This window comes from Mustela nivalis (genome assembly GCF_964662115.1).
Source record: "Mustela nivalis genome assembly, chromosome: 4".
Classification (NCBI taxonomy): Eukaryota; Metazoa; Chordata; class Mammalia; order Carnivora; family Mustelidae; genus Mustela; species Mustela nivalis.
Window position 1 is genome coordinate 44,145,927 of NC_139023.1, and position 22,522 is coordinate 44,168,448.

Genomic DNA, 22,522 nt, shown 5'->3' on the forward strand with positions numbered 1-22,522 from the left:
ATAAATTAAAATCAGTTAAAATGCAAGTTTATTGAAAGCATAAAAATGTGAATATGTGTGTAAAAATGTAAATCAAGCTAAATGTATAATATTCTTATGCCTCAAAAAGTTACTTTGCTTCTAAATTCACAATTCATTATCAACATTAAAAAACAAAACACAGAGCATGATACGCTCTAGTTCCATCCATGTTGTCACAAATGGCAAGATTTCATTTCTTTTGATGGCTGCATAGTATTCCATTGTGTATATATACCACATCTTCTTGATCCATTCATCTGTTGATGGACATCTAAGTTCTTTCCATAGTTTGGCTATTGTGGACATTGCTGCTATAAACATTCGGGTGCACGTGCCCCTTTGGATCACTAGGGGTTTAAGTGGGTAGGAGAAGAATAAATGAAACAAGATGGGATTGGGAGGGAGACAAACCATAAGTGACTCTTAATCTCACAAAACAAACTGAGGGTTGCTGGGGGGAGGGGGCTTGGGAGAAGGGGGTGGGATTATGGACATTGGGGAGGGTATGTGCTTTAGTGAGTGCTGTGAAGTGTGTAAACCTGGTGATTCACAGACCTGTACCCCTGTGGATAAAAATATATGTTTATAAAAAATAAAAAATTAATTAAAAAAACAAAACAAAACACAAATTATCAATAATGAATGTAGAAACATTGCAAACAGAAACATTTTAAGTCTTTAAAAATATAAGTCAAGCAGAGAAAGACAACTATCATATGATCTCCCTGATATGAGGAAGTGGTGATGCAACATGGGGGCTTAAGTGGGTAGGAGAAGAATCAATGAAACAAGATGGGATTGGGAGGGAGACAAACCATAAGTGACTCTTAATCTCACAAAACAAACTGAGGGTTGCTGGGGGGAAGGGGGTTGGGAGAAGGGAGGTGGGGTTATGGACATTGTGGAGGGTATGTGCTTTGGTGAGTGCTGTGAAGTGTGTAAACCTGGCGATTCAGAGACCTGTAGCCCTGGGGATAAAAATATATGTTTATAAAAAATAAAAAATATATATATTCAAATATTTCATATAATTAAAAATAAATTCTGTGAGCTAGTAACATGTTAGCAATTTAATAAACTGGGATCTCATTAATATTGCACATTGTGTTTGGATACATATATACTATATAACCCCACACACACAGGCAATATGAACAAATTTAAGAGTAATATACTTTTTTAATATCAAAGGTGTTTTTAAATCACAATAAATAACTGTTGAAAGTATCCCAGTAATTCTGAAATCACAAATTTAATCACATGGAGAAGGAAGAAAAGGAAAATTTGGCCCTCCTCAAATGAGGGAAAATATTTCACTAAGCAAGAATCTATTGTACCCATGCTGTCTGAAATAAAGAATATGCAAGTTAATTAATTAGTCCTTTTTCTTACTGCACCATTTTCATGACATAAAGATTAACTGAAAATCAAACTATCATATGATTTTGACACTGAAAACAGAATACACAAACTGTCAAGGCACTAAGAAGTAGTCGCTTTTTCTTTCAAAATATATAGTAAGACAGATGGAGAAGTATTTCCTTGAGGTCTCAACAGAGTTTGGAGGGCAAATGCTTTGAAATTATAGGTCTTGTTGTGTCAGCATTGAGCCAAGATTTTGAAGAAACCAGACATTCATATTCTATAGTATATTTATTGTATTTTATTTTTATAACTTGCACATGCTGTGATATATAAGTCATAGGAGAGGTTCCCTGATTGCCAAGGTCTAAGAAGGGTGTTATTTGGCCCTTTTTCCTTCATCCCTATTCCTGATTCCTAAAGATACAGAGAAAATAGAGCACTGCAGTGAGTGGAAGGAAAATCAAAGTTCCTTTCTTCACCCCAAGTCCATAAAGTGACAGACTTGGCTGATAATTGGAGAATATAGTTGGAAGAACATGGGAGTGTTTTGTTACTAAGGGGCAGGAAAGAACACATAAGAAGTTGTGTGTCATGGCAGGGAATGGCGCACTGTAAAGATTTTCTAAAGCTTTTTTGAAGAATCCAGTAATGAACCCCACCAAATAGCCAATATTTGTATACCTGCATTTGGACATATTGCATTTGATTAGCAGAAAAGAAATGTAAATAGCCATTACAAACTAAAATCAAAACCAAACAAACATATTTGACTTTTTTCTTCTCATTCTTGCTCCTGTGACCCTAACTCTTCAACCCTAAAAGGGAAAGAAGCAGAAGGGATAAGAAAAGGAGTAATGACAGAACTCAGAAACCATAAGGTCATGGGCCCTCTTTCCTCCCACTGATCTTGGATCCACCATCAGATAGACTTTGAGGAAAGGCAGAACCTTAAAGTTGAAATTATGTTTATAGCTGTGATTTAACCAAAATGTAATATATAGATATTTTTTTATAAATACTTTTTTAAAAATAAAAATAAAATCATGCCATTTGCTCAATACCATTAAGTAACAAGAAAGGGAAATGATGTTTGAATATATTAATTGTAGAAAATTATTTTTAAAATGTTTTATTTTATTTAAATTCAATTGATTAATATATAGTTTATTATTTGTTTCAGGGGTAAAGTTCACTGATTCATAGTTGTATATAACACCCAATGCTTATTACATCTTGTGCCCTCCTATGGCTGTAACTGTTATCAATCCCTTATCTCCCTCTCCTCCAGCAACCCTCAATTTGTTTCTTAGGGTTAAGAGTCTTTTAGGGTTTATTTCCTTTTCTGATTTTGTTTTGTTTTATTTTTCCCTCCTTTCTCCTGTGTTTCTCTGAGAAAAAAACTTTTTTTGTGTGTACCTTTTTAAGTCCAGTGCATTCAATAAAATAGTTACATAGTTTGCAAATTTTCTGACTAGTAGTCTTTTCTCAATGTTTAACTCTTATAACAGTGATATAATGAACAACCTCATTATTCATTATCAATGTAGTTCCCTCAATATCTCCTTGGAATATATTATCATAAATGTGAGACATATGAAATGTCAAATTGTACTTCCTTAAAATGTATAATGAACTAACCCCCAAAATCTATTTGCTTTTCATAATTTTAGGACAACCCTTTTATTTATCCAAATTCAATTTTCTTTTAAGGAAGGTGAATACAATTTTAATGACTATTTCATATAGTCCAATTTAGGAGCTTGATGCTAAATATAGAATAGAAACACTTAAAACAAACCAACAAAAAAACCTGAAGGAGTTAAAGAATGTCTTAAGTTACAAAGAAGTCCATGGTGCTTGCTTTGAGCCATGCTCCAAACAATCATCCTTAAGTTCTAACAACACCTTTAATTGTGACTGACACATCCTAGGATAACCCCCAATGTGATATAGTTCCGTCTTTTGAGTGGAGGTGACACCAGTACACAGCTTCTAATAAATTAAATATACCAATTGAAATGTACTATCACTCTCATGACTGTGCCATGCTATACAACAGAAGTGAAAGGATTTCATCATCATCATGACCATCACCACCATCATCCTCAGGTCCAGATGTATTATTATTTTAAATGCTTTACCATAAAGTTATTAAAAATAGCTTGTATATGTCATTTGTATAATGAAATATTTTCTTTATATTCTGAACATTACTTCTATGAAGTCTTTGATGTTAAGAATGCTATCTATGGTCAAGCACTTGTAAATTATTGTGCAAATCATTTTTTAAGTAAAGAATTTAGATAGAGATGAAATAAAGGAATGTAATCATGGATCTGTTTTCCTATGATCTCTGTTCTTCTGATTCCCATTACTCTTCCATTACTCACGATGCTCTTTATTTATCTGTCTCTGCACTTAAGACATGTTTTATAATTATCCTTTTTATGTATTCCTCATTATCTCTCTGAAATAGTTTGTCAGCTTCATTAGACTGATATAAAATAGTTGAATTAACCTTGCTTGGAGTTTTGGAAACTTTTCCAATTATACATTGTTACTATGTTGTTAAAAGAGAGAAATTACATAGTTAAGTAACATCACTTGTAAAAGGTAGAGTAACACCTCACATTCAAAACAAGTCAATTAAATAATAATGGAGCAATGGGTAAGATTATATGAATGCAAGGTCAAAAGATTAAGCCAAGTTTTCTGTATTTCTCTTAGCAAAGCTCACTATCTGGTGGAAAGACAAACATGAAACAACAAAAATGTTCATTCACCAACATTCTGTTCTGTAACAAAATAAGATTATATAATTTTTTAAACATATTCTATCGTTACTCTAGAAATGTCCATGGTGAGCAGTCCAAACCTGATAAAAAATTCTCAAGGAAGAAGTTGCTGTGGCTGATATCGAAGAGGTCACTGCCTATGTTCTCCTCTAGGATTCTGATGGATTCCTGTCTCATGTTGAGATCTTTTATCCATTTTGAGTTTATCTTTGTGTACGGTGTAAGAGAATGGTCGAGTTTCATTCTTCTGCATATAGCTGTCCAGTTTTCCCAGCACCATTTATTGAAGAGACTGTCTTTTTTCCACTGTATAATTTTTTCTGTTTTGTCAAAGATTAATTGACCATAGAGTTGAGGGTCCATATCTGGGCTCTCTACTCTGTTCCACTGCTCTATGTGTCTGTTTTTATTCCAGTACCATGCTGCCTTGGTGATCACGGCTTTATAGTAAAGCTTGAAATAAGGTAATGTGATGCCCCCAGTTTTATTTTTGTTTTTCAACATTTCCTTAGCAATTCAGGGTCTCTTCTGATTCCATACAAATTTTAGGATTATTTGCTCCAGCTCTTTGAAAAATACCAGTGGAATTTTGATCAGAATAGCATTAAAACTTCTTTCAAGATATGTCTCCAAAGACAAAGGAAACAAAAGCGAAGATGAACTTTTGGGACTTCATTAAGACCAAAAGCTTCTGCACAGCAAAGGAAATGGTGAAAAAAACAAAGAGGCAACCCATGGAATGGGAGAAGATATTTGCAAATGACAGTACAGACAAAAGGTTGATATCCAGGATCTATAAAGAACTCCTCAAACTCAACACACACAAAACAGACAATCATATCAAAAAATGGGCAGAAGATATGAACAGACACTTCTCCAATGAAGACATACAAATGGCTATCAGACACATGAAAAAATGTTCATCATCACTAGCCATCAGGGAGATTCAAATTAAAACCACATTGAGATACCACCTTACACCAGTTAGAATGGTCAAAATTAGCAAGACAGGAAACAACATGTGTTGGAGAGGATGTGGAGAAAGGGGAACCCTCTTACACTGTGTAGGAATGCAAGTTGGTGCAGCCACTTTGGAGAACAATGTGGAGATTCCTCAAGAAATTAAAAATAGAGCTTCCTTATGACCCTGCCATTGCACTCCTGAGTATTTACCCCAAAGATACAGATGTAGTGAAAAGAAGGGCCATCTGTACCCCAATGTTTATAGCAGCAATGGCCATGATTGCCAAACTGTGGAAAGAACCAAGATGCCCTTCAATGGACGAATGGATAAGGAAGATGTGGTCCATATACACTATGGAGTATTATGCCTTCATCAGAAAGGATGAATACCCAACTTTTGTAGCAACATGGACAGAACTGAAAGAGATTATGCTGAGTGAAATAAGTCAAGCAGAGAAAGTCAATTATCATATGGTTTCACTTATTTGTGGAGCATAACAAATAGCATGAAGGACAAGGGGAAATAGAGAGGAGAAGGAAGTTGAGGGAAATTGGAAGGGGAGGTGAACCATGAGAGACTATGGACTCTGAAAAACAATCTGAGGGTTTTGAAGAGGCGGAGGGTGGGAGGCTGGGGGATCCAGGTGGTGGGTATTGGAGAGGGTATGGATTGCATGGAGCACTGGGTGTGGTGCAAAAATAATGAATACTGTTACACTGAAAAAATAAAAAACTAAAAAACAAATTCTCAAGGAAAAATTAGTTTATCTTCATTTGATAGATTTAAAAAATTAAATTAAAATTGTCTTTTTGGGGCGCCTGGGTGGCTCAGTGGTTAAGCCGCTGCCTTCGGCTCAGGTCATGATCTCAGGGTCCTGGGATCGAGTCCCGCATCGGGCTCTCTGCTCGGCAGGGAGCCTGCTTCCCTCTCTCTCTCTGCCTGCCTCTCCGTCTACTTGTGATTTCTCTCTGTCAAATACTTGTGATTTCTTTCTGTCAAATAAATAAATAAATAAAATCTTTAAAATTGTCTTTTTGACTATTTGTTTAAAAGGGTTAGTTAGCATTCATTTTCATCCAACATTTTAAGTTGAAGAAAAACAGTTGCATAATGGTCAATCAATATAAAATATTTTTAAAATAAATTTTCTGTATTTCATCCATTACTTAACATCCCTTTGTAAACCTCAAGTCTAAAATAAAATCTGAAATGACTTTTATAGTAACTAGTCCTCCTGACGACTTAACCATCAATATTCTAAGAAACTAAGAAGAAAAAAGAAAAAAAAATGTCTACAATAGGAGAATAAGTAGGGACGCCTAGGCGGCTCAGTTGTTAAGCATCTGCCTTATGCTCAGGACATGATCCCCGGATCCTGGGATGGAGTCCCTCATTGGTCTCCTTGCTCAGCAGGGACCCTGCTTCTCCCTCTGCCTGCTCTGCCTGTTCTGCCTGCAGGTCTCCATGCTTCTGCTCTCTCTCTGACATTTCTGGGGAAGTATTTTTAAATTCTGTATAGGTTGTTCACCTTACATTTTCTGATTTTCTTCAGAAAAAAACACATTTGATAATGTAAAGATGTTTTTCTATATACATGGAGGGTTGTTACAGAGAAAGACATCCTGGGATGGCAAGGAGGAAGGAAGTACAGTCAGTTTCTATTTAAATGAGATCTCTGTTTTTCTGCTTGCCCATATAAAAATCTCATGAGTGTCAGTTACACTTTTAATGAGATTTCTCTGCTATGAAGAGAAGAATAGTTAATGAGAACTAAGTAAAATCAGACTCAGTGCTTAATATTAATTCCTATAAGGGGTTAAAAAAGGTCCAGGTACTTGACTTGGAATCAACAGATCAGGACACATTTCTTTCTCTACTATTAACTCAGTGTGACCTTCAGTTACAGATTTAGCCCCTTTGATTCCATGTTCAATTCAATTTAACCAATATTTCATGGTAAAGTTAGAAATTATATATTGTGTTCTTGGCTTCCATAAGAGGCAGTTTGTAGTCCTTAACACTAAGAAAAATATATTGTAATCACATAAGCATGAGAAACAGGTAAACCTAGAATAAGTAGTAACTTTAAAATTGGTTAAAAAAAAAATCAAAATAGCATGTGCAAATCCCCCAAATCGAGAATACACCTGTTCACAAGAATGAACAAGAGAGCCAGTGTTGCTGGAGATACCTGAGTGAGGAAGAGGACTGGGAAGGAAGGTATGAGAAGCAAATAGCATCAGCTCATATTGGTACACTTTGGACATTATTTAAATATTGTCTTTTTTGTTTGCTTTTTTGTAGAGTGAGACTGTAATGTAATTGAAGGCTGCAAAAGAATAGCGATATCTGATTAAGTCTTAGCCTCATTGTTCTTTTCCCCCCAAATGAATAGATTCAAAAGAATATTTATTAAAAGGCTACTTTAATAACCTAGTAAGAGACAGTAGTAGCTTGACCAGCATTTGTCAGAAGAGGTGGCTGTGAAATTTGGTCAAATCCAGAATTCATTCTGGAAAGAGGATGGCAGACTTTCTGGATAGAATTGATGACCTTTTTGAGAGAGGAATCAAGAATACCTTCAAGCTCTTTTTTTTTTTCTTTTTTTTTTTTTTTATCTGAGATATTAGAAGAATGAGGTAGCCAATAATTGAGATGGGGGAAACTATGGGAATATTCTTGCTTCCATAAACCAAAAAAAAATATTTCAGAAAGGGAAAAATAAAGATTAGTATAGAAAAGAAGATTTTAGGCAGAAAGAAAAATAGAATAAACATGGAATACAGGGTAGCATGGTAGGAAAGATAAGAGCTCAGCTTATTTTACTCCTAAGTGAGCTGTTATGTCAAGAATACATAATGCCTGTGGAATCACATTATCTGATACTGATAACACATCATGTAAAACTTAGAATATTTGCTGAGGATTTCCCAGTTTTTGAAAGTAACTAAAAGCAATGGGCTTTTTGAACAAGAAAGTCATGATTAGAATTTCAGAGACTACATCCTTGTCTACTCTATCTGGAAGAGGCCAAACATTTCCTCTGACTAGTATTCTAAAAGTTGAATGATACAGTCAAATAGTATACATATATTTAAAGATTCATATAGACTGATAAATTGACTACCTGTTTGTATTCTAATCAACAATGTATACATAGCATTATTGTATACATATCAATGTATACATAGTATCATTGGATAAAAAATACCTCTAACTCCCATTTGAAGGTAAATAATTTAAATGTCAGTGCAACTGAGCACCAATGCAGAACGAATATATCTGAATTGGACACTTTTTATTCCTTTTTTTGTAAAATGTTTTGATACATACTTTATCTATTTTCTGCTGCTGTGATTAATCATTTTCCTCCAAATATATTATACATATTGCACATACTGTCTGATTTATTTTTTTCCTTTTAATATTTTAGGAGTTCCTAGTCAAGTCTAATTTGTTGCTGGGGGTTTTCTGTCTTTAGTTTCATATTTACGTTTACTAAAATGGACACAGGCATAATAAGAATAATATCTGTGGACCTGGGTTGTCTATCTACACTCTTATCTTGGGTAGCTCTGTTTCTCAACACATGAAAATAAGACCAGCTGTAGGCAAGTTAGCCACTTGCTTGCTGTGATAGAATAAAAGGAAAAGAATCAGGGACAAGTTATAAGATTCCATTCATGTCAAAATAATGAGGGCTTTACTCTGAGTGTTAAGAGCTATGGCCAAAATCCCTTATTATTTACAGATTAGTCATCTGACTTTGGACTAGGGCCAAATGCCACTGCAATAAGAATGGAAAACTTCCATATTTCCATTCTTTCAATTAAATCTTTTGAATGTCTTCAGCACGCAATTGCTGAGTCAAAAATATCTGAGCTCCCATGCTGTGTCACTTAGATTGAGTGGGACATGAAGTCTAACAAATCAATTATTGAGGCAGCCAGTATTATAAAAAGAATTTTAAGTACCTTATAGAAAGATATTGACCTTTCCCCAACATGAGCGTTTTACTAATAGCTGGGTCCATCCAAAACCTACCTCATTTGAGAAAGTATAATAATTGACCTAAAACCCAAATAGAACCTGTAGATAAATAACAAGAAAAAGAAAACAAAAGGTAGAGATAATAAGAAAAGGGAAGGAAAAGAAAGGAGACACAAAAATGTTGGCTGATAAGCAATAAAAAAAAAAAATGGTGCCCTTAAGCAGATGGAGTCTTTGACAAAACACCAATATAAATTGAAAAAAAATCAATAAAACCTCAATCAATTCCCATTGTACAATAAGGGTACAATGCAGAGACCAAAAACTATATTAAAGAGATGAAATACAAACAATAGAATTCAAGAAATAACTAGAAAGAAATTATAATGCTATGAAAAAATGAATGGTAAGCTAGAAACTGCTCAATGAAGAAGAAATGAGCAAAGCTGAAAAGATCAAAGTTCAAACACAGATCTAATAAAAGAAAGGCTTGATTTGGAAGAGAGGTAAAGAAGATCTTTCACCTTCCTATACAGTTTCTTTTAAATTTTTAATACATAATTAAAGTGTTGTCTATGAAATAACAAGTAATACTTAAAAATCCAAGAATTATTGATACAAAAATGTCAACAATGAAACATTTTCCAGTAATGGTAATGTTCATGAAAGTTAAGAAAATTTTTGCAACTAAGCAAAATTTCAAATTACTTTGTAAAGAGAAAATCGAATAACCAGATTTTCTTTAATCCAGAGTAAAACTGAGTTACAGAGAAATGCCTACAAAAGTACACTCTCCACAACAACCCCCTTGAAAAAAGAAGGAATAGTAAGAAAAGAAAGAAGGGAAGAAATCTTTAAAAAACACCAGAAGAAATATAATTAGAGAAAAAAAAACACAAAACATATAATAAAATTTTAAAAGAAAGTGAAAAACAAAAAATTATGACAAAAGATGACAGTATAAAGTATGAAAGAATGCCAGAATGCCAACCAGATATATCTGTGACAACAATGGGTATAACTGGGCTAATCCCTCCCAAAAAGAAAAGGACAAGTCGGTTATAAAGAAAACCTGCTCATATGTTACATTAAGAGAGAAAGTGTGTGAGGGGGACAGGGGCAGAGGGGGAGGAAGAGAGAGAAGCTTAAGCAGGCTCCACCCAGCACAGAGCCTGATTTGGGGTATGATTTCATAACGTTGAGATCATGACCTGACCCAAAATCAAGAGCTGGACACTTAACCAACTAAGCCACCAGGTGCCACATAAGTATTTAACTTTTAATTAAAAAGAATATAACCCAACATCAGAAATCCTAAAATATTTATGATCTATAAAATTTAGCAATATATGTTATGATTAAAACCTGTAAGATGGAGCTGGGCATTGCAGGGTGTATCTTAGGTATCATTTTGACAGAGCCCCATTTACTCATCACCCCAGTGGACTTCAGCCAGATTAAACTGGATCCCAGTAAGAGTAGCAGATACATCTCCATTTATAAAACTGACTCCCTACCCCCAGAAAAGACTACTTTCTTCTTGTTAAAAAGAACTTTTGTTGTACCAACCACCACATAGAAGGTGCTCAGTAAATAATTATAGCACTCCTATTCTCAGTTCAAGGAACTGAGGAAAAAACAAACAAACAAACAAAAACAACAACAACAAAAAAGAAAATGAAACACATTTTTTGGACAGGTGAATAGAGGACTTCGGTGCATAGTTATTTAAAAAAAAAACCTATAAGAATTTGTGGGAACATAGAAAACATTAACAGAAGGAAAATTCAGTTCAGCTTTCTCAGCTATCTATCAAGTGAACAAAATTATTTAGACTCTAATAACATAAAAATAAGCTAATTTTATTTTTTATTTATTTAATTTTTTAGGATTAATTAATTAATTAATTAATTTGACAGAAATCACAAGCAGGCAGAGAGGCAAGCAGAGAGAGAGGGGGAGAAGCAGGTTCCCCGCCGAACAAAAAGCCCGACACGGGGCTCAATCCCAGGACCCTGGGATCATGCATGACCTAAACAAGAGGCAGAGGCTTTAACCCATTGAGCCAGGCAGGCACCCCCAAAATAAGCTAATTTTAATCTTTACTTCTTCATACTCTAAATTCTGAGAGGTTACCATGTATGGGGCCAAATTACGATTTTATTTGCCTTATTTTAGCTAATTCACTTTTTATTAATATAAAAATCTAGGCTATAAATTTTCCTCTCAATATTGTTATATCTGTATGCTGTGGGCTTTTTATCATAGTTTAAAATTTAAAATCACACAATTTCCAGTTTAATCTTTAGTAATATAATTTATTTGGAATTTATTTCATGGAAGCTTACCAAAGAAATATCAGGCAGAGGTCTAGTAAATTTCCATGTTTTATCATCCATAATCTTCACAGCCTTTTGGTGAATCTCAAAGATACTGAGTAAATCTTTCATCATATTTAATATGTGGTGCATAGAAAAAAGTCCTAGAACTTATTTCCAAAAGCCCACTTTTTTATTGTAACATAACACCAATTGGTATGTTTGGCCTTTTTTCATATACTTTACATGATTGGATGAATTGGAATCCAACCTATTTATTTTATGTTAAAAACTTAATTAGGTAAGTGTCTGGTAAGTGAATTTCTTAACACATGTACTTATTATAAAACAGGAACATGCAAAGTATCCTCAGAAAAGTCATCCAAATTGATATTTGCAATTAAATTATTTTCTTCAACTCCAGGGTGTTACTTACAAAAGCGAACTCCAGACTTTTATAGATATTAAATTGGCAACAGAGACAGAAAAATGTTAGCCCTATGTGACTGGATTCATAGTAAGAACTATGGCTGTCAGATATTTCTAACAGTTTTATTTTGACTGGTAAGTTTTTTTTAAAACAAAGTGTTACTGGGCTTTAATTATTATTTCTGCAATAGGAAGTTACATGATAGATATCTGAATCAAACTTCAATTTGGAGGTATCTCCCTCCACCTTTATCAGATTTTCTTATTTAAATCTTTATTTCCTGTCCCTCCCCCCAAGTATTCAATTATCTGTAACAGAGTCATCACTATTCAAATGCTCCCAGAGGTCCTTGAATTTGTGTAACAGAAAAGAAAATACTGCTTCAATTTGACAAGTTTAACATAGAATAAATTGAAATTGAAATGTATATTGTAGCTACCTTCTTTTGAGGTGTGAATTAGGGAATTTGTTCATCCTGTGAAGATAATTATTATAGGAAAAAGTATTTTTTTAATAAAAATAATTTCCAGATAAGTGTAGTAGCCTGTTTGGAAAAGGAAATGAAGGGGCACCTGCATGGCTCAATCAATTAAGCATTCAACTCTTGATTTTTGGGTCTTGTTGTGATCTCAGGGTTGTGAGATCCATCCCCGCATTGGGGTCCATGTTGGGTGTAAAACCTGCTCTCCCTCTCCCTTTGCCACTCCCCTGTTCACTCCCTCTCTCGCTCTAAAAAAAAAAAAAAAAGGAAGGGGGATACCATCTTGTCTATTTGTATAACTGCTATGATTATCATAGACAACTATCATAGACAACTATGATTAGTTGTCTATTCAACTTCTGCTTTAATAAAATGTTATTACCTCCAATAGTCACGATCAGGTCTTTCAATATAGGATATTGCCTATCCCATGACTTTAAATTTTCACATCTTCATGACTGCATGTGTGTCAGAATTGGGCAAGGCTTTGAAATCTCTCCCATCACTCCGAACTCAAATTTCAAAATAAAATGTAATAATAATAATAATAATTTTAAACAATTTAAAAATGTAAAACAACAACAACAACAAAAACCCCCTCTCAAATGGAAAAGTATAATAGTATAATCCATGCTGCTAAACAGTACAGAAGCTACATTAGAGGCTGTGTATACTCTTCTTTGGATTTTTTTTCTTTTAGTTTTGTTCTAGAAATTCTAAATATACAGTTGTGAAACCAGAGTGAATTCATAAGGTCCTTAGGACAATTTCTGAATCCATTCCCAGGTGATTATTCTGGAGAAGAAGTGAAGACCCTATAAAGAGGCTTCTCTGTCTTCTCTTTCTTTCCCATTAATGGGACTTGCTTGGAATCATACTTTCTAGATAGAACAATCTTCTGAAACAAAAACCCAGTGATTTTCCACTTTGAAGACAAAATACAGGATAAAAAGGGGCACTGAAGTTATGCTTTATTGGTCTTAGAAGTCTGAATCCCTTTTATTCAGATAAGACTTTTCTTGTTTCCATGACCTCCCTCAGATTTGTCTCTTCACATTCATTCTGTTGTCAATTATTATTATTATTATTATTATTTAGAGTTTTCATTCATAGTATTTTCCTTGTTGTCTGGTGTAAGAGATCTAATCACATGCCATTTTTCATGCATATTGCTATCATGGGGATCATAGTCCCCTGTAAAAATCTTTTCATAAAGATTTTGAAAAATCATCAGATTTTGTAACTTGTAACCTTAAGGAATTAAAGTCATTTTGAAATTTAAATCTCTTATGGTCCCATAAGATAAATTGCTATAAAGTTACTGGGTCAGGTTTGAATTTAGGGGGAAAAATACACACACACACACACACACACACACACACACACACACACACACTATATATATATATATATATATATGTAATCTCCAACTCAATTTTCCTGGCCAGAAAAGAAGAAATAAAAGAAAAAAAGCAGGTATTTAAAGGGACATGTCAAAATTGAAAAATAAGCACAACCTAGCATCAGGAAAAGGCATTAAGATTTCTTAGTTAAACGCTATATTCTGTCTCTTCTTTTCATTTCCTGTGTAACCTTGGTTAAGTAATTTAACCTGTAGTTAAATCGTTTTATTGGCCAAAACAGAAATATATCTCAGGAGGAAATATACACTGCTCTAGTATGTTTCAGCTATCAAAGGACATGGAACATCAATTTATACCATCTATAATTTTATATGTCATTTAAAATTTTTAAATCACAAGTCAATCTTGTTTTCTTTCAAAAATAAAATATGATCTGTTTCTTTGGAATTACAATGACTGAATCTTCAAATAGGAGAGGAGAATTAGAACTTGTACCAAATCATTTTTATGCTTTTCCTAGTCAGATGTCAAAGAGATAATGTCATTCATGAGAAAACTGAAAGAAAGAAGGAGAAAGACATAAGAGTGGATTGAGATACTATATATCCAAAGATTTCTGAGAGAGAAAAATAAAAAAGATAACAGATTTTATACTGAAATTATCTCTCTGTTGTGCAAATACCTCATTTCTTATAAGAAAAAAACTGTACTTTCTCTTTATTCATATGAAATAAATTTGTTACCTCAAAGTCTTCATTATATGTTGATCATTTCAAAAAGCAAATTTAGAAAGATATTTCTTACACAATAGTTTAATTAATCCAATTGACATACCCATGTTAAACACTGAGAGTAGAATATTTAGAGCAGAAAAATGCAATATTAAACAAAAGGATTTACATAATCTTGGGCACAGATGCCAGATTTTAAAAAGCCAACATCACCTTTCATAATTGAAAGCAAGGTACCTTTACAAAGAATCGTTTATTAAAACCAAAGTACTATTTCAATAAAGTATTAAGATTGCTGCATAGAATGCCCTGTGGGCAGCACTCTGAAATAATAGTGAATTGCTATTCTAATCCACAATGGAACATTTTAATAAGTGTGATAAATGACTCACAGAGAGCTTCAGATTTCAATGTCAGTGGAATTAGAATCAGGCAAAGGCTGGCCCTGGGTGATGGATGTAGAGGATTTTTGTGGTAAACACTTTGCAATGTCAGGACAATACCAGCTTATGGAACACTCAGAGGTTAAATTCATGTCCATTTGTCAACTTGCTGCCTGAGGGTAAAAATGCAGACAGAAAACCAGTCTTACTTTAACTGGTAATATAGTTCCTCACATTCTATAATACTTCAAAATGATACAAAGCAAATAAATTAAAGATACAATGAATAGAGGTAAATCACTTGACACTTAGAGAGGCAGCCTTAGTAATATTATGGATTGAAAAGATACGTTGTGATCAACTGGGCTGATAGCCTTGACAGTTTTTTTCTCCTTTTTAAAAAAATATGTTTCTTTCTTTAGGTGCCCAAGCTTTAGGAGGATATAAATGTATATATAATGCTTCTTCTTCTTTTAAATTTTCTAAACAGATGCAAATCATGTACAGACGAAATTTTCTATGATTATTTTAACTTGAAATATAGATTCAGAAGAAGGATATTATGAGATTTTAAAACATTTATGACATTATACAGAATAGTGTATTATTGTACTCCAATGTTCAAATAAAAGAAAAGCTTGACCTAGTACATTATTACTAGGGGAAGTCGGGGTACCAGGTGGTGGATATTGGAGAGGGCACGGATTGCATGGAGCACTGGGTGTGGTGCAAAAATAATGAATACTGTTACGCTGAAAATAAAAAATAAATTTAACAAAATGTTAATAAAAAAAATAAAGTTTAAGATACGCTTAACCCTTTAAAATGATTTAAACTTTCTGATCCTAGTTTCGTCCTATATGAAATGGGAATAACTAAATATATTTCCAAGGACTGCTAAGATTATTAGGACAATACATATGAAAATACTTTTGTGCCCTAAAAATCATACAACTTAAAAGTATAATTTGTACTCTTCGAGTATTTAAGTCTTTTAAAAACAGTTTAAGTTCACCAAATAGTGATAGGTATTCAACAGAAAACAAGTAACTTTCTTGATATACTTTTTATTTATTTATTTTTAATCTCACCCTTGTCAGAGTTCCCCAAGAATATTTTGCAAGGTGTGGACAAATGAAAAACTGGTGAGTTCTACATATATTTTATTGCTGATTAGAAATTAAAATAAAAGTGGAAAGATACACAATTTTTCCTGCCCTTGAATAATAATACATCAGTGCTAGTAATGCTCTCTGTCTCTTTGCATGCTTAGAGAAATATAATGTATTTTATTTGGGAAAAGAAAAGGAATCAACTCTGTCATACTTGAGCTCTGACAAAGGAGACACTCTGTAAATAGCTGTTAAAGAATGAATTCAAAGTGATACTTTATCCTAATTCTGTGTCTCTCTTGTGATATATCCTTAAAAGTATACTCAGTCTCTTTATTCCTGAGAGTCAATCTAAAATGGCATTATCAGTGTAGAACTTGCTCCTTGGAAACATAACAGTGAACTGTGAGAATTAACCAAAATGATGACAGGTAAGCGTTTTTGAACTGCTTCTTCAAGAAAGGTTCCATAGAAACACAAACCTCTCAAGGCATTTAAAAAGTTCTTTTCAAAGTGGAGAAAAAAATAGCTGAGAGAGAGAGAGGTTGGTAGTGAGGAGAAAGGAAGATCAGAAAGGAGGGAGGTGAGAGAACACAGGTTAAAGCCTCCTCCATTTCACAGAAGTAGCACCAGTCAAGCACACCCCTCTCTCTTCTGGATGCAGCAAAAGGTCTCATATTGTGTCAGCATTCGTGATGTGAAAAGGGAATGATCACTAAACTGATTAAACACAAATAGGCAGGAATTCTGGACACCCATAGGTTAAAGCTTAAAGATTACAAAGGGAGGCTAGAAATAATAAGTCCATCCGGGAAACTGAAAGTTAGTGCACCAAAGAAACACCACAGTGGCAAAATTGAACTAATGTGATTCCAAAATCAATAGTGTCATTTTATTTTTATTTTTTAAAAGACTTTATTTATTCATTTGGGAGAGACAGAGAACAGGAGCAGGGGAAGGGGTAGAGGGAGACCAAGAGGGAGAAGCAGACTCCCTGCTAAGCATGGAGCCTGATAAAGGCTCAATGTGGGTTTCCAACAGGGGGCTCTATCCAGGACCCTGAGATCATGACTTCAGCCAAAGTCAGATGCTTAACCTAAGTACCCAGGTGCCCCAGTCATGTCATTTTAAATATCAGTGAGTACATCACTAAAAAATCCAAGTACTAGACAATATGGAAAGGGTGCCCACAGTTTAAGATCATTTAATTTGAAAGTTAAGTTATTTCTCTAATTCTAGATATTTTTGTATGTTTTAAATGATAATGGTCATGAAAAATCTAATCAAGAACAAGTTAGGTAGATGATGGCCCAAGTCACTGAGCTATATGTATATGGTGTGAAAAATTAAATTTAAGAAGTCAAGTAATATCTCCAGAAAAATGAAAGCAAGTCTGCATTCAAGATAGGCTAGTAGGCAGTTACTTAGCCACTATCTTAAACTTGCATCCCTTCCTGTTTAATACTGTTTGTAAATACCCTCAAACGTTAGGGTTATCACAATGCCTTTTTTGTTTAAAAAAAAATCGCCTAACAATTTTTTTTCAAGACACAGTGAATAAAAAAAAATAAAATAGTCACAATGTTTACAGAGTTTTTGGAGATTAATATAATAGTATCTGAAAAAATATAAATATGCATAGTTTTGATTATCCAAGTTTAATTCTAGGAATATTCTAAGCAATTATTTACATAGATGTGATACATATAGACAAGTTATATTTCTTACAATATTATTTACACGGGTGAAAAAATTCAGTAACCACCTACATGTACCTTAATAAGGACATTATATTATATTGGTAGTAAAGAAGAGCGTGCAGCAAGCTGAAAAGATGAGATGACATTTGTACTACTAATGTGATAAGTAATAGAATGGTGGGGGGAAATTGCTCACAGATCCATAAGTCTAAAATAGTCATGTCAGAATAAAATGTGTGTGTGTGTGTATGCTTTGTTTGTAGAAAAAGATCTAGAGATCTGGAATGATACACATAAAATTTCCGTTGCAGTTACTCATGGTGGGAATGGTTAAAGTGGGAAGAAAGCAGGGGGTGACAATGTGATTATTATTTTTATTTTTACTACAGAGTTTTATATTACTTCAATTTTTCTATCCATTACTTTTATAATGAAAATTATGGGTAATTAAAAAAGTTAAAATCTGATGCTGATAATTTTAAAAAACTATATCAGGTTACATGCTTGACAAAGTTGAAAACAATGAATGTAATGATAGATTTATCTAACTAGAATGAAGTGCAAAATGGAACACTGTTCTTGAAACTCTAAGTAGAAAAATTATGAAACAATAACAAAAATTTTTAAAAAAGGAAAGTAAATAAAATTTTAATTTCACTTATTTTCAGTAAGACAAGTGATCATCCTCAAATGACAATTTCCATTTCTGTCAATGGTTGAATTCTGTATTTACATTAAGTAAATCACATTACTATATATATAGATTTTTGTGCTTATGTACAAAAAACTTGGTATTTTTTCTAATAGACCTGAGTACACTTGAAATCTTCTCACTCCATTAATAACATTCATTGGTATCAGACTTCTGAGGAGAAATAAACTCTCATGTGCCCAAAGGTATACAATGTTAGGGAGACTAAAGAGACTGCCCATAAAATGTAAACATGGGAATACTGCTTATTTGCCACAGACTTTGTCTATGCAAATTAATTAGGGGGAAAAAAGGACTATTTTATTTTGAAAGAAAATTATTGGGAAAAAAGATAATCATTGACATCCTAACTTTTTTTCTTGTAAGCTTTTATTTATTTATTTGACAGAGAGAGTGAGAGAACACAAGCAGGGGGAACAGAGGGAGAAACAGGCTGTCCACCAAGTAGGGAGCTCGATGCAGGGCTTGATCCCAGGACCCCTGGATCATGACCTGAGCACAAGACAGACACTTAACAACTGAGCCACCCAGGCACCCTGACACCCTAACTTTTTAAAGAAATAAAAAACCTCACATCTCTTGAACAGTGCAATGTAGGTTCCTGGGCATCTTGCTTAGCCTTTGTTAATCCATCCCTTTATCATTTCATTAAAAGCCTCTTTCAGGGGCGCCTGGATGGCTCAGCTGGTTTAGAGTCTGCCTTCAGCTCAGGTCATGATCTCAGGGTCCTGGGATGGGCCCCACATTGGACTCCCTGCTCAGTGGGGAGACCGGTTCTCTTTCTACCTCCACACCTCCTCCTGCTTGTGCTCTCTTCTCAAATAAATAAATAAAATCTTTAAAAAATGTTCCTCTTTCAATACATGTATGGACTACAGTATGTTACTCTGTTAATAATATATTTTTATAGATTTCACAACTAAATATCATAGTGTTTATATATAAAAAAAATGTTTCTCCACTGGTGAGTAAAGCTTTCAGTGAAAGTCCAGAGTTTGATTGCAGTTACACATTTTTTCCATATTCCATGTTTTCCTACTGGGAGGTTCTGTGAAATCAGCTCCCTCCATGGAAAATTCTTTCATTTCTCAACATTGTGATTCAAATTCTCTGTCCCTCTCTCCCTCTGTCTGTCCTGCACCATCCTCCATGACTCCTTGTACCAGTCAATGATTTTCTAATGTTTCTTGCTCCATAAGCATCTGTATTTCATGGAAAGAATTTCACATCTCCAGAATAAAGCAGATAGAATTCCTAGCTTAATATAAGTGAGAAAGAAATAAATATTTATGATTTTCATTGATGTGGCTATGATTAAAGAAAAGATTTATAACATCATCAATTCTTTTATAAATAAAAGTTTATTTTTTTGGACCACTTTAATATAAATTAATGTTGAGAGTCATGTTTATAAATGTTTTGTGATGATTAGTTGTAAGACTCTGCCATTTCCCTTTTGAATAGTCACTTACCATTCCCATCAGATCAACTTAGAATAAGCATGATCAAAAGGAACTGAATATTTAGGAATTGCTATTCTGAAATACATTCTGTTAAAAAAATGTATATGCACATCATACAATATCAGAATGTGTCTAAAAAGCCAAATTAAAAATAATAAGCTTCCATAGAAAAGTAAGGATGTCCAGACTATTTGTATGATATTGGCCACTCAATTCTCTTGAATTACCTAGCATATTAATTTATGAATTATTTCTGAAGAATTATTGGTTGATTTTTTTATACTAGTGACTCATTTATTTATTCATGAGTTTGAACAAATATATTAAATACTTTTGTGACTTTAGTTTCATTCTTCTGATTTCTAAAAATTGATAAAAGCCTAATTTAAAATTGCATGTATTTCTGATGGGATGTACTACATACATTTTTCATATGATAGAGTTGAAATATATGATGATTATGTTAAATACTAGGTAGTGCTTAATGTAAAAGTAACAATTTTTATGAGTTTGACCTTCAGAAAACCCACCAGATTCTCAGGGTGAATATCTGAGGAAAATCTTCTAAAGTTTCAGGCACAGATAAAGGAAAACAGCCATTCTGAAATAAGCCCAGAGTATTCTGTTCTCCTTAACAAATGTCTGCATCAATGGAAACTATTTTATCACAGTCTAACTGACGTGGGTAAGGGAAGTACCCACCTCTAGCTCCCATCTTGCCTACCTGTCTCACCTAACAAGAAAAAAACCCCGAGAAACAATTGTGAAGGTTAGAGCTCAGAGAAACAGATCTAATAATAGACTGAGACCAAATCTGAGGATAAAGTAAACTTCTTATCCGAATCCTTATTAACACATGCTTGTTTAGAAAATTCCAAAAAATTAACCAAAAGTGACTTAAGCTAATAAGCAATTACAGCAATGTTGTGGGATATAAGAATAAATAAAAAGTCAACTACTTCTTTTATATACAGTAAACAATTAGAATTCGAAATTTTAAAAAAAGTAACACTATTTATAGTAGTATCAAGAACTGAAATACTGGGCACCTGGGTGGCTCAGTGGGTTAAAGCCTCTGCCTTCGGCTCAGGTCATGATCCCAGGGTCCTGGGATCAGCCCCCACATTGGGTGGGGAGCCTGCTTCCCCCTCTCTCTCTGTCTGCCTCTCTGCCTACTTGTGAGCTCTGTCTGTCAAATAAATAAATAAAATCTTAAAAACAAATAAACAAACAAACCGAAATATTTAAGTATAAATCTAATGAAATATATCAAGATCTTTATAAGGGAAACTATAAACTATTATAAAAGAAATCAAAGAAGATGTTAATTAATGGAAATATATTCCATATTCATGAACAGGAAGACACAATATTATAAAGATTTCAACTTTTCTCAACCTGCTATATATTCAATACAATCCCAGTCAAATCCCCAGCAAGTTGTTAACAGATATTGATAAAAAAATTTTTTGAGTTTATAAAGAAAGGCAAAAGACCCAGAATAGTCAACACAATACTAAAAATATAAAGTTGGAGGACTGAAAATACCCAACTTCAAAATTTACCAAAAAGCTACAATAATCGAAACAATGTGATATTAGTGTAATAGTGTAAGAATGAACAAATAGATCAGTAGGTCAGAACAAAGACAATGACAAATACCATGTAATCTCTGACCAAGTAGCAAAATCAATTCAATAGATAAGTAGTCTTTTCAACAAATGGTGCTGGAACAGCTGGATGTTCAGATGATAAAAACAAAAGCAAAACACACAAACACACACACACACACACACACACACACACACACAAACCTACAAAACCCAAAGAACCTAAACACTGACTTATATTCTTTTAAGGGGAAAAAAAAATGGAATTAACCATAGATTTAAATATAAAATTCAAAGCTATGAAACTTATAGAAAATAATAGGGATAACACAGAGGACATTGGGAGATGGAGAAGAGAAGTGAGTTGGTGGAAATTGGAGGGGGAGACAAACCATGAGAGACTGTGGACTCTGAGAAACAAACAGGGTTTTGGAGGGGGGTGGGGCTTGGGGAATAAGGTGAGCCCGGTGATAGGTATTAAGGAGGACACATATTGCATGGAGCACTGGGTGTGGTGCATAAACAATGAATTTTGGAACACTGAGGAAAAAATACAATAATAACACAGAAAAGAAAACAACAGGAGAAAATCTACATGATTTAGGATTTGGTAATGCCATTTTACATACAACAGCAAAAGTGAAATCCATACAAGAATAAGAATAAATCCATACAGTAATAAATTAAAATTTAAAATTTCTGCTCTGAGACACTGATTAGATAAGGAAAAGGTAGTCCGCAGATTGCAAGAAAATGTTTGAAAAACCCTTTTTAAATGATTTTATTTATTTATTTGAAAGAGAGAGTGAGGGAGAGAGATCCTAGGTAAGGGAAGGGGCAGAGGGAGAAACACACTCCCTGCTGAGCAGAGAGCCTGATTCGAGACTCCATTTGGGACTCATTGCCAGGTCATTGTGGAGTTTGATCCTAAGAGTCCAGGATCATGACCTGAGCCGACCAGATACTTGTTTAACAGATTAAGCCACCCAGGGATCCCTGAAGAACTCTTATCTGCTAAAATACAGCAAGAATTCTTCAAAGTCAACAATAAGAAAATAAATTAACCAATTAAAATTGAGTAGA